We start from the raw sequence: 14,193 nt of genomic DNA, 5'->3' as shown, positions 1-14,193 counted from the left end.
CAGAACCAAGTGGGTGGGGTCAGGGGTCGACTAGGTCCTTAACAAGTGTGTCGGGGGAGGGAGGTGTATATGTGTGTGAAAGGGGAAAGGAATGGCCTAGTCTCTCTGCCAACCAACAGTCTTGTCAGAGATAACATTTACAACCGTTGATGAGGCGAAGGTTGTGCGGGTGTGTGTCCTACCCATGCTAGATTATGGAGGGATAATTTATAGATCGGCAGGTAAGGGTGCTCTCGAGCAGCTAGATGTTCTTTACCATTCGGCCATCAGATTCACCACCAATGCTCCTTATAGGACACATCACTGCACTCTATACTCCTCTGTAAACTGGTCATCTCTGTATACTCGTCGCAAGACCCACTGGTTGATGCTTATTTATAAAACTCTCTTAGGCCTCACTCCCTCCTATCTGAGATATCTACTGCAGCCCTCATCCTCCACATACAACACTCGTTCTGCCAGTCACATTCTGTCAAAGGTCCCCAGAGCACACACATCCCTGGGTCGCTCCTCTTTTCAGGTCGCTGCAGCTTGCGACTGGAACGAGCTGCAACAAACACTCAAACTGGACAGTTTTATCTCCATCTCTTCATTCAAAGACTCAATCAGGGACACTCTTACTGACAGATGTGGCTGCTTCGCGTGATGTATTTTTGTGTCCACCTTCTTTCCCTTTGTGCCCAATAATGTTTGCACCATGTTTTGTGCTGCTACCATGTTGTGTTGCTACCATGTTGTTGTTATGTTGTGTTGCTACCATGTTGTTGTTATGTTGTGTTGCTACCACTCTGTGTTGTCATGTGTTGCTGCCTTGCAATGTTGTTGTCTTAGGTCTCTCTTTATGTAGTGTTGTGTTGTCTCTCTTGTTGTGATGTGTGTTTTGTCCTATATTTATATTGTATTTGTTTTTTATTTTAATCCCAGGCCCTCGTCCCCGCAGGAGGCCTTTTGCCTTTTGGGAGGCCGTCATTGAAAATATGAATTTGTTCTTAACTGACTTGCATAGTTAAATAAAGGTTAAATAAAATAAAATAGGCTATCTGTGATGAGGCTAAGGTTGTGTGGGTGTGTGTTGTAGAGGCTATCTGGTGAGGAACCAGTGTGTGTTACTATGTGATTAGTAGGGGAACACCTGGTAGAAGGTGAGCAGTCATCTGATCAGCAACGTTATATCCAATGAGGGAAATGTGTCAGGTAAAGACTCTACAACGGTCCGAACATTTCCCTCCATTTGACATGCCCTGGATTTCAGTATACTGAAAAGTATACTATCAAATAGAAAAACAGGTAATTGGTCCACCCACCAATCCATAAATCAATCAAAACCATCCATAATCCATCCATCCAACCATCATCCATCCATAATCCATCCATCCATAAATCAATCAAAACCATCTATAATCCATCCATCCATCCATCCATCCATAATCCATCCATCCAGCTACCATCCATCCATAATCCATAATTCATCCATCTAGCCATCATCCATCCATAATCCATCCATAAATCAATCAAAACCATCCATAATCCGTCCACCCATAATCCATAATCCATCCATAATCCATCCATCCAGGCATCATCCATCCATCCATAATCTATCCATCCATTCCTAATCCATCCATCCATAATCTATCCATCCATTCATAATCCATCCATGCATAAATCAATCAAAACCATCCATAATCCATCCATCCATCCATAATCCATCCATCCAGCTATCATCCATCCATAATCCATCATCCATCCATAATCCATCCATAAATCAATCAAAACCATCCATAATCCGTCCATCCATAATCCATAATCCATCCATCCATAATCCATCCATCCAGGCATCATCCATAATCCATCCATAATCTATCCATCCATTCCTAATCCAGCCATCCATAATCCATCCATCCATAATCCATCCAGCCATAATCCATCCATCCATAATCCATCCATCCATAATCCATCCAGCCATAATCCATCCATCCATAATCCATCCATCCATAATCCATCCAGCCATAATCCATCCATCCATAATCTATCCATCCATTCATATGCACTAACCTCCAGTTCCCTCTGTAGTAGTACTGCTGTAACCACACAGCTCTGCCGACAGCTCTCCTGAGATTGCAGCACTTAGCGATCCCCCTCTGCTGCTCAATTTGGCCGCTCTTTTCCCACTGTTTAATTCCCACTGTAATCTCCCCAGTCCTGCTCAATCACCAGGCTTTTCTATTCAGGAATCATCTCAGGTTGAGTGTGTGTGTGTGTGTGTGTGTGTGTGTGTGTGTGTGTGTGTGTGTGTGTGTGTGTGTGTGTGTGTGTGTGTGTGTGTGTGTGTGTGTGTGTGTGTGTGTGTGTGTGTGTGTGTGTGTGTGTGTGTGTGTGTGTGTGTGTGTGTGTGTGTGTGCGTACGTGTGTGTGTGTGTGCGTACGTGTGTGTGTGTGTGTGTGTGTGTGTGGATAAGGGTGAGTGTTAATAGCCACAGTTAAATGACTGCCATCTTCATGATACGAGTAATTATCACTGATGTACTCCCACAGAGAGAGAGAGAGAGAGAGAGAGGAGGGGGGAGAAGGTGAGAAGGGGTTCTCCCCTCTTAACATAATGACATGATCATGGAGTGGGGAAACCCCACACATGTAACTCACTCATGAAAGAACAGGGACACATACAGTTAAATTGAGAGACAATTCCACCATCTGTGAATATGAAGTGAAACTTCATGATAGTAAATTAGTCATTCCATAACTCTTAATTAATAGGCTAAAATAATGAATAGGCTAAAAACTGGTTTTACCATTATATTATTTTCTTGGCTTCTATGTTTATTCATAAAACTCGAAGCAGGTGTGTGTGCTACAGAGGTGGTGCATGTGCTTCTGTAACAATGGAAGGGAGTGGGGCTGGGGAGAAGCCATTTGCAATTTAAATGGAAATTGAATGACCCCATGGTGGCAGTGAATTAGCCTGCTGATCAATTGATCATGTCAAGGATAAATAGGTAAACAAACATGTCCATTAGCTCTGTACCTCCTCCTCCTACCCTGACCCTAACCCTCCCTGCTGGGGAAGAATGCTGGGGGATCACTGCATACGCATGCTTTCACACACACACAGTCTCCCCACACTCCCCGCTGATACGGACCTGCCCACCTCTTTACACGGGCAGTTGGACTCAGCAAGACTCCTTTGAGAGATGTTGGAGAGGGATGGCAGAGGAGGGAGTGAGGAGGCCTCAGAGACACTACAGAACAAGTGAGGAGGGTCCCAGAGCACAACCAAGTGGAACCAGACCTGCTGCCAGGTCTCACCCAATCTGCCCCACAAAAAAAGAGGCATCTGGGAGAGGATGAGGTTTGTGTGTCTTGGAGTTCCAGGGAACCTTTGGTTATTGTTAATTGGTATGGAAGATGGGTTGGATGCTCAGTAATTGTGGGCAACTGCCATGACGGCATATGTCTTACCGTTTGTTAAAAAGGGGGACCCTGGGGTCTATTGTGACAGTCTATTGGACTAAATGTAAGTTCCAATGCTGCACAAATTCAAGCATGACATTTATAAAAGAAGACGAAAGCACTGGGATCTACAGCCTTCAGAAAGTATTCACACCCGTTGACTTATTCCACATGTAATTGTGTTACAGCCTGAATGTTTTATTTATTAAATTGAGATTTTATATTACTGGCCTACACACAACACCCCATAATGTCAAAGCTTTTTTCGAAATGTTATACATTTATAAAAAATGAAAAGCTGAAAGGCCTTGAGTCAATAATAATTCAAACCCTTTGTTATGGCAAGCCTAAATCATTTCAGTAATACAAATGTGCTTAATAAGTCAAATAAAAAGTTGCATGGACTCACTCTGTGTAGAATAATAGTGTTTAACATGATTTGGGAAATTCTACCTCATCTCTGTACCCATACATACATAATTATCTGTAGGTCCCTCAGTCAAGCAGTGAATTTCAAACACAGATTCAACCACAAAGACCAGGCAGGGCAAAGAAGGGCACCTATTAGTAGATGGGTAAAAAAAAAGCAGACATTGAATATTCCTTTGAGCATGGTAATTCAACTTTGGATGGGGTGGCAGGTAGCCTAGTGGTTAGAGCGTAGGGCCAGTAAACGAAAGATTGCTGGATCGAATCCCCGAGCTGACAAGGTTAAAAAAAAATCGGTAGTTCTGCCCCTGAACAAGACAGTTAACCCACTGCTCCCCAGGTGCTGTGGATGTCACCTCTCTGATTCAGAGGGGTTGGGTTAAACGCCTCACAAGTCCTCAACTGACAGCTTTGTTAAATAGTACCTGCAAAACACCAGTCTCAATGTCAACAGTGAAGAGGCAACTCTGGGATGCTGGCCTTCTAGGCAGAGTTCCAGTGTCTGTGTTCTTTTGCCCATGTTTTTTTCTTTGCAACTCTGCCTAGAATGCCAGCATCCCGGAGTCGCCTCTTCACTGTTGACATTGAGACTGGTGTTTCGCAGGTACTATTTAATGAAGCTGCCAGTTGAGGACCTGTGATTTGCCTGTTTCTCAAACTAAACACTCTAATGTACTTGCCCTCTTGCCCTCGTGCACCGGGGCCTCCCACTCCTCTTTCTATTCTGGTTAGGGCCAGTTTGCGCTGTTCTGTGGTGGGAGTAGTATACAAATCAAATCAAATCTATTTATATAGCCCTTCGTACATCAGCTAATATCTCAGTGCTGTACAGAAACACAGCCTAAAACCCCAAACAGCAAGCAATGCAGGTGTAGAAGCACAGTGGCTAGGAAAAACTCCCTAGAAAGGCCAAAACCTAGGAAGAAACCTAGAGAGGAACCAGGCTATGTGGGGTGGCCAGTCCTCTTCTGGCTGTGCCGGGTGGAGATTATAACAGAACATGGCCAAGATCTTCAAATGTTCATAAATGACCAGCATGGTCCAATAATAATAAGGCAGAACAGTTGAAACTGGAGCAGCAGCACGGCCAGGTGGACTGGGGACAGCAAGGAGTCATCATGTCAGGTAGTCCTGAGGCATGGTCCTAGGGCTCAGGTCCTCCGAGAGAGAAAGAGAGAAACAGAGAATTAGAGAGAGCACACTTAAATTCACACAGGACACCGAATAGAACAGGAGAAGTACTCCAGATATAACAAACTGACCCTAGCCCCCCGACACATAAACTACTGCAGCATAAATACTGGAGGCTGAGACAGGAGGGGTCAGGAGACACTGTGGCACCACGGCACAACCTAAGGGGGGGGGGGGGGGGGCGCCAACCCAGACAGGAAGATCACATCAGTGACTCAACCCACTCAAGTGACGCACCCATCCCAGGGACGGTATGAAAGAGCCCCAGTAAGCCAGTGACTCAGCCCCTGTAATAGGGTTAGAGGCAGAGAATCCCAGTGGAAAGAGGGGAACCGGCCAGGCAGAGACAGCAAGGGCGGTTCGTTGCTGCAGAGCCTTTCCGTTCACCTTCCCACTCCTGGGCCAGACTACACTCAATCATATGACCCACTGAAGAGATGAGTCTTCAGTAAAGACTTAAAGGTTGAGACCGAGTTTGCGTCTCTTACATGGGTAGGCAGACCATTCCGTAAAAATTGAGCTCTATAGGAGAAAGCCCTGCCTCCAGCAGTTTGCTTAGAATTTCTAGGGACAATTAGGAGGCCTGCGTCTTGTAACCGTAGCGTAGGTGTAGGTATGTATGGCAGGACCAAATCAGAGAGATAGGTAGGAGCAGTGTTGTACCAGATCTTCAGTTTCTTGGCAATTTCTCGCATGGAATAGCCTTCATTTCTCAGAACAAGAATAGACTGATGAGTTTCAGAAGAAAGGTCTTTGTTTCTGGCCATTTTGAGCCTGTAATCGAACCCACAAATGCTGATGCTCCAGATACTCGACTACTCTAAAGAAGGCCAGTTTAATTGCTTCTTTAATCAGTACAACAGTTTTCAGCTGTTAACATAATTGCAAAAGGGTTTTCTAATTACCAATTAGCCTTTGAAAATGACAAACTTGGATTAGCTAACACAACGTGCCATTGGAACACAGGTGTGATGGTTGCTGATAATGGGCCTCTGTACGCCTATGTAGATATTCCATTAAAAATCAGCCGTTTCCAGCTACAATAGTCATTTACAACATTAACAATGTCTACACTGTATTTCTGATCAATTATATGTTATTTTAATGGACAAAAAAATGTGCTTTTCTTTCAAAAACAAGGACATTTCTATGTGACCCCAAACTTTTGAATGGTAGTGTGTGTAAATTAGATATTTCTGTATTTCATTTTCAATAAATGTGCAAACATTTCTAAAAACATGTAAAAACATAATGGGGTATTGTGTACATATTTTGGTTAGGCCAGGGTGTGACTAGGGTGGGCATTCTAGTTTCTTTATTTCTATGTTTTCTATTTCTTTGTTTTTGGCCGAGTGTGGTTCCCAATCAGAGGCAGCTGTCTATCGTTGTCTCTGATTGGGAATCATACATAGGTAGCCTTTCCCCACCAGTGTTTAGTGGGTAGTTGTTTTCTGTATAGTTTATTTGCCTTACAGAACTGTTCGGGGTTCTCTTTGTTATTTTGTTTTGAGTGTTTTGATCAATAAATAGCATGAACATTTACCACGCTGCGCTTTGGTCCATGCTTTCCGACGAGAGACGGAACACTACCAGTCACCGTTGCTTAGTTCTTTTATCAGTCAGATTTCAATGTTCTATGAGAACTCTTGGGCCGGTCAATCTCTTAACATAATTTACCCTAATGGGAAACTGATAAAGACTTTCTTTGGCTTGATAGGGTTTCAAAAGATCTTGATTACCACGATATGGCAGAAGTCTGCATCAATAGCTCTAGGAAGAAAAGAACCACTGCCAAACAAAAACAATCAATGGATGCAATTGGGCTCAACAGACAGGTTAAGGTTCTGAGGAACTTTTAACCTGTATCTTTTAAAGTTTCAGACGTATCGCAGACGTATCGCTGCCGAATGCTGTGGTAGCCTTGCTGGTATCTTTGAAAGTTGGTCCCCCGAGTTCCTTATTTTGGGTTCTTTTGCTAAATCTCACCAGCTCCAGGTGGCCTTTTCCAGGTACCTGCTCAGCTAATAGGGTGGCAGGTAGCCAGGCGATTAGAGCGTTAGAATATAGGGCATACTTTACTTTTACAAAGAGCCTGCTTCTGAAGCAGAATATTACCCTCAGCCTTTGAGGGCAAGGACATACAGTACCAGTCAAAAGTTTGGACACCAACTAATTTAAGGGTTTTTCTATATTTTTACTACTTTCTACATTGTATAATTATAGTGAAGACATCAAAACTATGAAATAACACATGGAATCCTGTAGTCACCAAAAAAGTATTAAACAAATCAAAATATATTTTAGATTTTAGATTCTTCAAAGTAGCCACCCTGTGCCTTGACGACAGCTTTGCACAATCTTGGCATTCTCTCAACCAGCTTCATGAAGAATGCTTTTCCAACAGTTTGAAGGCATTCCCCCATATGCTGAGCACTTGTTGTCTGCTTCTCCTTCAATCTGCAGTCCAACTCATCCAAAACCATCTCATTTGGGTTGAGTTCGGATGATTCTGGAGGCCAGAACATCTGATGCAGCACCATCACTCTCCTTATTGGTCAAATAACCCTTACACAGCCTGGAGTTGTGTTTTGGGTCATTGTCCTGTTGAATAACAAATGTCCCACTAAGCGCAAACCAGATAGGATGGCGTATCGCTGCCGAATGCTGTGGTAGTCTTGCTGGTTAAGTATGCCTTGAATTCTAAATAAATCACAGACAGTGCCACCAGCAAAGCACTCCCACACCATCACACCTCATTCTCCATGCTTCACAGTGGGAACCACACATGCAGAGATCATCCGTTCACCTACTCTGCGTTTCACAAAGACACAGCGGTTGGAACCAAAAATCTCTAATTTGGACTCATCAGACCAAAGGACAGATTTCCACTGGTCTAATGTCCATTGCTTGTGTTTCTTGGCCCAAGCAAGTCCATTATTTGTATTGGTGTCTTTTAGTAGTGGTTTCTTTTCAGCAATTCGACCATAAAGGCCTGATTCACACAGTCTCCTCTGAACAGTTGATGTTGAGATGTGTCTGTTACTTTAACTCTGTGAAGCATTTATTTGGGCTGCAATCTGAGGTGCAGTTAACTCTAATGAAGTCATCCTCTCCAGCAAAGGTAACTCTGGGACTTCCTTTCCTGTGGCAGTCCTCATGAGAGCCAGTTTCCTCATAGCGGTTGATGGTTATTGCGACTGCACTTGACAAAATGTTCCTGATTGACTGACCTTCATGTCTTAAAGTAATGACGGACTGTCGTTTCTCTTTGCTTATTTGAGTTCTTCTTGCCATAATATGGACTTTGTCTTTTAACAAATAGGGTTATCTTCTGTATACCACCCCTACAACACAACTGACTGGCTCAAATGCATTAAGAAGGAAAGAAATTCCACAAATTAACTTTTAACAAGGTACACCTGTTAATTGAAATGCATTCCAGGTGACTACCTCATGAAGCTGGTTGAGGGTGGCTACTTTGAAGAATCTCAAATATGAAATCTATTTTGATTTGTTTAATACTTTTTTGGTGACTACATGATTCCATATGTGTTATTTCATAGTTTGATGTCTTCACTATTATTCTACAATGTAGAACATTTTTTAAATTATGAAAAACTCTGGAATGAGTAGGTGTGTCCAAACTTTTGACTGGTACTGTATATAAATAATAATTTGTTCTTAACTGACTTGCCTAGTTAAATAAAGGCTAAATAAAATAAAATAAAAATAAAAAGGCATTTGAGAATTATAATATATTGGATACTGTGCTATTTGGATTGCATGACAAGTTCTATACTATCCACTATTCTGAGACCACTACAAATTCTTCTGGATTGGTGCCAAAACCTTGTATCCCTACAGAGCTAGCTTCTGAAGCAAGCCTTTACAGAGTCTGACCTGACCACTGTCATAGCACTCCCGTAACACAGCTATGACAGTCTTACGAGTCGCATATCATGCCATGGTGTCTAAAACACAGTGAATGAAATAAGAATCGAAAGCCACAATCCAGAAAACAACGAGACAGTAGGTTAACACAGGATGAGGTTTTTATTCGATACAAGGCAAATAGCTTTTAAAAGGGCCATTTGTAAAACAAGGAGTTTAAACCCAGATTATAGGACAACAATAACCCAATCCCTTATGTTCATTCCCATAATATGCTGTGAAGAAGAGGATTTGTACTTATTGTGGCGCTGCAGAGCATCAGGCAGCTTCACTGGGAAACATTTGCTCCTAAGGCCAGGTTTAATCCCTGTGTGGCGAGAAGCTATGATTTGATGAGCCAAAATGACAGAAGTATTAACACTTTACCGCTAAGGGGAAAAGTAATTAAATCCACCAGTCTGGTTGGGTGGTTGATGATGCCATTGTGACTCTTCTCAACATCTCCCTAAGAGTTGGATTGCATTGGATTGGCTTAATTGGCTCTAATGGCTAAATTGTCCTCGCTTCTCGCTTCATTAGCTTAGCGTTAGCTCTGTTTAAGTGGGAAGAGAGTCAAAGGGAGACGGTAATTGTCTGACTGTTAATGAAGGCATCACAGGGAAAGCTTCTAAATGTGACTCTTCTATAAACGTACAACGCTGCTAAGGTCTGCTGAAATGTCCCATCGTCAAGTGTATTTTTACCTTGCAAGCTTTCGTCAGATGTATTCCTCAATATCATTTTAAAGCTGACAGTTTAGCCAAATCAACTGCAATCTGAGGTTTTAACCAAATGGATGCACTGTGACTACCTGTATTCAGGTCATAACCAGAGTGATGAATAGTGGGAACAATAGGTGGGCTGAACAGTATGAACACAGGAGTCCCAGACAAAACATCTAAGTGTTTGTTTTATCTGTATAAGATACTAGTCAAAACAAAACCCACTTTGCTACGTTCGAAAGTTGCATCAAGTACAATACACAGAACTGGTCTATTCAGCACTACGACAATTATTGTATATTTTCATGTTGATCTTCTTGCTAGATCTCCTTCAAGATATCTAGCCTACCTGGTTAAATACAGTTTTTTTTTAACTAAGCCTACATTCCCAGTGCAGAATGATCAGTCCCTTGCCTAAATTGCCTCACTATCTAGTGCAACAGGTAATACCAACTAGATGACACCCTATCCTCCACAGCCCTCACTAAACCCTCCCCACATGAGCTAACCCAGATTACGGGTTGATATTCCAAAGAGGAGCAGATACAAAGGGATTTGGGAAAGTAAAGACATATGTTTTAGGCGATCAACAGGGAGGGATTTTGCCTCAGGGGAGCAGAGGGCTTTGGTGGGAATTGTCATCGTCAGGAGATTGGCCCTTATACTGAACCCATCTCTTTAAATGGGGGAGGAATTTTGGACAAATTAAGATCACAGCCTTATCTGGCTATGCATATTAGCAGAGTGGGGATGAGGGCAGACCTAGCATTAATTCCCTATTTATTTATTTATTTAACCAGGCAAGTCAGTTTAAGAACACATTTTTATTTACAATGACGGTCTATCCCGGGCCAAACCCTAACCGGGCGATGCTGGGTCAATTGTGTGCCACCCTATGGGACTCCCAATCACGGGCAGTTGCGATACAGCCTGGAATTGAACCAGGGTCTGTAGTAGTGCCTCTAGCGCTGAGACGCAGTGCCTTAGACCCCTGCGCCACTTGGTATCCCAAACATATATATAGGGTGGATATATGGCATTGCCTTCTAATGTCAATTCATCCACTGTTTGTTATTGGGCTAAAGGTATGTAACAGAACCTGGTCTAATTAAGCCCCCATATGGGTACTAAATAAATATGCATAATCTTATATTTACTGATATGTTATAATTGGCTCTAAAAGGCTGTTGTAGGTTCAACTCTTTCTGCACTGGTCAGAACATACCGTTTCTATCCAACCCAATAACATAAACCCTCAGTACTGCAGTTGGCTGCTCAAAATGGCTACATTACTTTACATGGGAGGCCACAAATGAATAGGTGCTCTGTCTGGGGATGCTGGTATTCCCACCCTGTAGCCCACCACCACCACTTCTCCTCCCTGCTGGCCTTCCCATTATAAGCTGCTGATTCAGTACTAATCACCCAGTCAGTGATGAGGTTGAGTCCTGGGCTCTCCAATCATCCTCCGTACTGAGCCCTCTCATTCTATAAAACTAACTGTGAGTATAAGGCTACAGCAGCTGATATGACCTAAAAAGAAACCATTGTTTAACATTGACTAGATGTTTCTGACATTTCCAACACCTTTGGTGACTCTGAAGTGAATACTTTTAACACTAACAGGGAGGCCCTTTTTGTTGTGACAGTACATAGGAACCCATGTCATTCAAACTCGTAACGCCTCGCACACTTTGTGTCAGAAATACTGTTGACTCAAAATGGCATACCCAGGCTGTGAGTACATACTGGAAACAGCTTTCTTGACCCTGTGGGAGAGCCAGGCTCATTTTAGTGCCTATATAACCTGATACAGAAAAATGCAACCATCTCTCAAGTGCAATGCAAACCGTAAATGACAATAAGCATGCAATAACTTTATTTTGTGGTTACCAGGGGGCAATTTCATAACTGATGATAAAAGCTTGTCAGTAATGGTTAGTTTCTCCATGAAATTCATTCCTTTGGGTCTTAGCTCCCTGTTCAACCCCAGAGGGTGTGAGATTTTTTTTCACCCCTCTCTGTTTTTTTTTGCCCCTTTTCTTTTTTCGAAGAGAAGGTGGATTATGGCAGAGGGGCTTTTGTTTAGATAAAGGGAGGGATTAGGAAGAGATTTGCCCCCATAAAGTTGTGGGCTTGATGGGCCTTTTATCCCTCCATGTTGCTAAAGCTGTGTTGCCTCTGGATTAGGATTTTACAATGGGGCCCCTTGTGCTGAGAGATCCGGGCCAGAGAGAGAGACAGACAGAGAGAGAGAAAGAGAGAGAGAGAGAGAGAGAGAGAGAGAGAGAGAGAGAGAGAGAGAGAGAGAGAGACAGACAGACAGACAGACAGACAGACAGACAGACAGAGAGAGAGAGAGAAAGAGAGAGAGAGAGAGAGACAGGGAGAGAAAGAGAGAGAGAGAGAGAGAGAGAGAGAGAGAGAGAGAGAGAGAGAGAGAAGGGTGAGAGAGAAGGGCGAGAGAGAAGAAGGAGAGGGTGAGAAGAAAAAAGAGAGAGAGAAAAAATGGGGTAAAAGGTACAAATAGAAAGAACCTAGGGTAGAGAAAGGGGTGAGCCAGAAGGATAGAGAGACAAGGGTGAAAATAAGGGAGGGTGAGAAAAAAGAGAAAGGGATTGAGTGAAGAGTGAAAGAGGGGGAATTATACAGCTTTTAGAGAGAACTGACAGGTTGAAAACTTTTAGTGTGGGATTTGTTGAGGAGATCCTGAGATCTTGTCGCCAATAAAAGGATATCACCAGGATTCGGAGGAGTGGTGTTGACCATAAAACGAAAAATGTAGGTGTTCTTCAACGCAGGTATCTAATTAGGGAAATAAGGGAGTAAGTACATGGGGTTAAGATGGTTTGCTAATAACGTGTCTAAGAGATAGCTCCTGGCAAATTGCTTTGTTATTCTTGTCAAAAAAAAGGTCTCGTGGAAGTAGTCGATTCTAAACTACACATCAAAATGATTAATTGCCATGGGATGAACAGATGCTGAAATACCCTTGAATGGAGCCGCGGAGGCTAACGCTGGCTGGATTGCAGGCCTAATGTATTCATGAAGTTGCAGAAACACCATTAGGACTATTAATTAGCTATTAGCGAGCAGTATTCACTGTCAGTAATACATTTTTCCCTCTTCTGTCCCCCCCCCCCCCCCCCCCCCCCAAAAAAAAAGTAGCCTACTATTTCATTCGTTTTCATGTAAATATAATTGCAGGCAATCATCCAAAATGGAAATAAAGTTCCCATAACCGCCATAACCGCGCCATTATCAACGTTTTATAGGCTGCCATCATATAACATAAATGTTTCAATTGGCGAAACACTTACATGACTAGACATAATATGGAGATCAATGAACAGGACATAGGCAATTAATACATGTATAGACGATTAGGTCTAAAAGCAACTCACATCAAAATTATTTGCATGATGTAAAGGCGAGAGTAAGATAAATCGTAAACTCAAGGGTCTAAAATAACAAGTGACAAGCCGCCAAAAACCCAGGATGGACCTTGGGATAGCTCCAGTCCCAGGACCGTGGGGTCATAATTCGGAGAGGTGAGGACACTTGGCAGGGCTCGAGAGGTATTCTTATTGGGAAGCTCTTGTGACACTTGGGCGTTTAAACCTTTCAGATGCGCCGGACAGTAGTCGCACTAAGCCCAGCGCAAAGCAGCTTTGGAGAAGAGGCGCTGAGAAGAACTCGTTCTCGCTTTAATTGCTTTAGAAACGGTCCTCACAAAGAGACACTGCCCAGATTTACCTCCCGTTTAAGTTCTTATTTCCATTGGTTCACAAGTTAATCCTCTTTCTTTCTCAGACCTCAAGAAGAAACCGAGTGATAGACGAAGGCAACAGAAACCAGAGAGGGACAAGAGTTTGTTTGCGGGGCAGATTGACAGTTGAGCCAAACTTTTTACAGTTGAAATGACTATACCATAACTGTAATAGTCTATGTATGCACGGTATATATCTGCAGATATACACAAAGACATAGCATAATAACCATAATAATAATTATTATTATTATTAATACTGGTAAAAACATAAATAAAAAAGGTAATTATTGTTGTGGTGATTGAATGTTATAACGTTGGAATTATATTCATTTCAATCACGCTCATTTAGCCAAGTAGCCTATGCATCATTTAGTTAACTAAGTAAATAGTCAAAAGTTTCACTTTTACAGTTGTACAAACCCGAGCACATAATTGAACCCCAAAACAGCCTAATTTAAAGCAAAGATGAGGACCAACTTCTAAGCGTGCAACTTCAGAATCAGAATTCTCTATTTGGACCATAAGGAGCAACAATAGACCTATACCACCTAATTGGAATATAGACAATATATATTACCTATTGTCGAAAGATCATGTGTAAAAACTACGTTATACCAATTTTCTTGGAAAATCGTAATCCTGTTTACTGCACAAATGTGCTATTGCTACCAGTTTCTCTAACTTTCATATAGAAAAACAAAA

The sequence above is a fragment of the Oncorhynchus mykiss genome, chromosome 28 (genome assembly GCF_057628025.1).
Source record: "Oncorhynchus mykiss isolate SJ-2025 chromosome 28, ASM5762802v1, whole genome shotgun sequence".
NCBI classification, from domain to species: Eukaryota; Metazoa; Chordata; class Actinopteri; order Salmoniformes; family Salmonidae; genus Oncorhynchus; species Oncorhynchus mykiss.
This window is presented reverse-complemented; position numbering follows the sequence as displayed.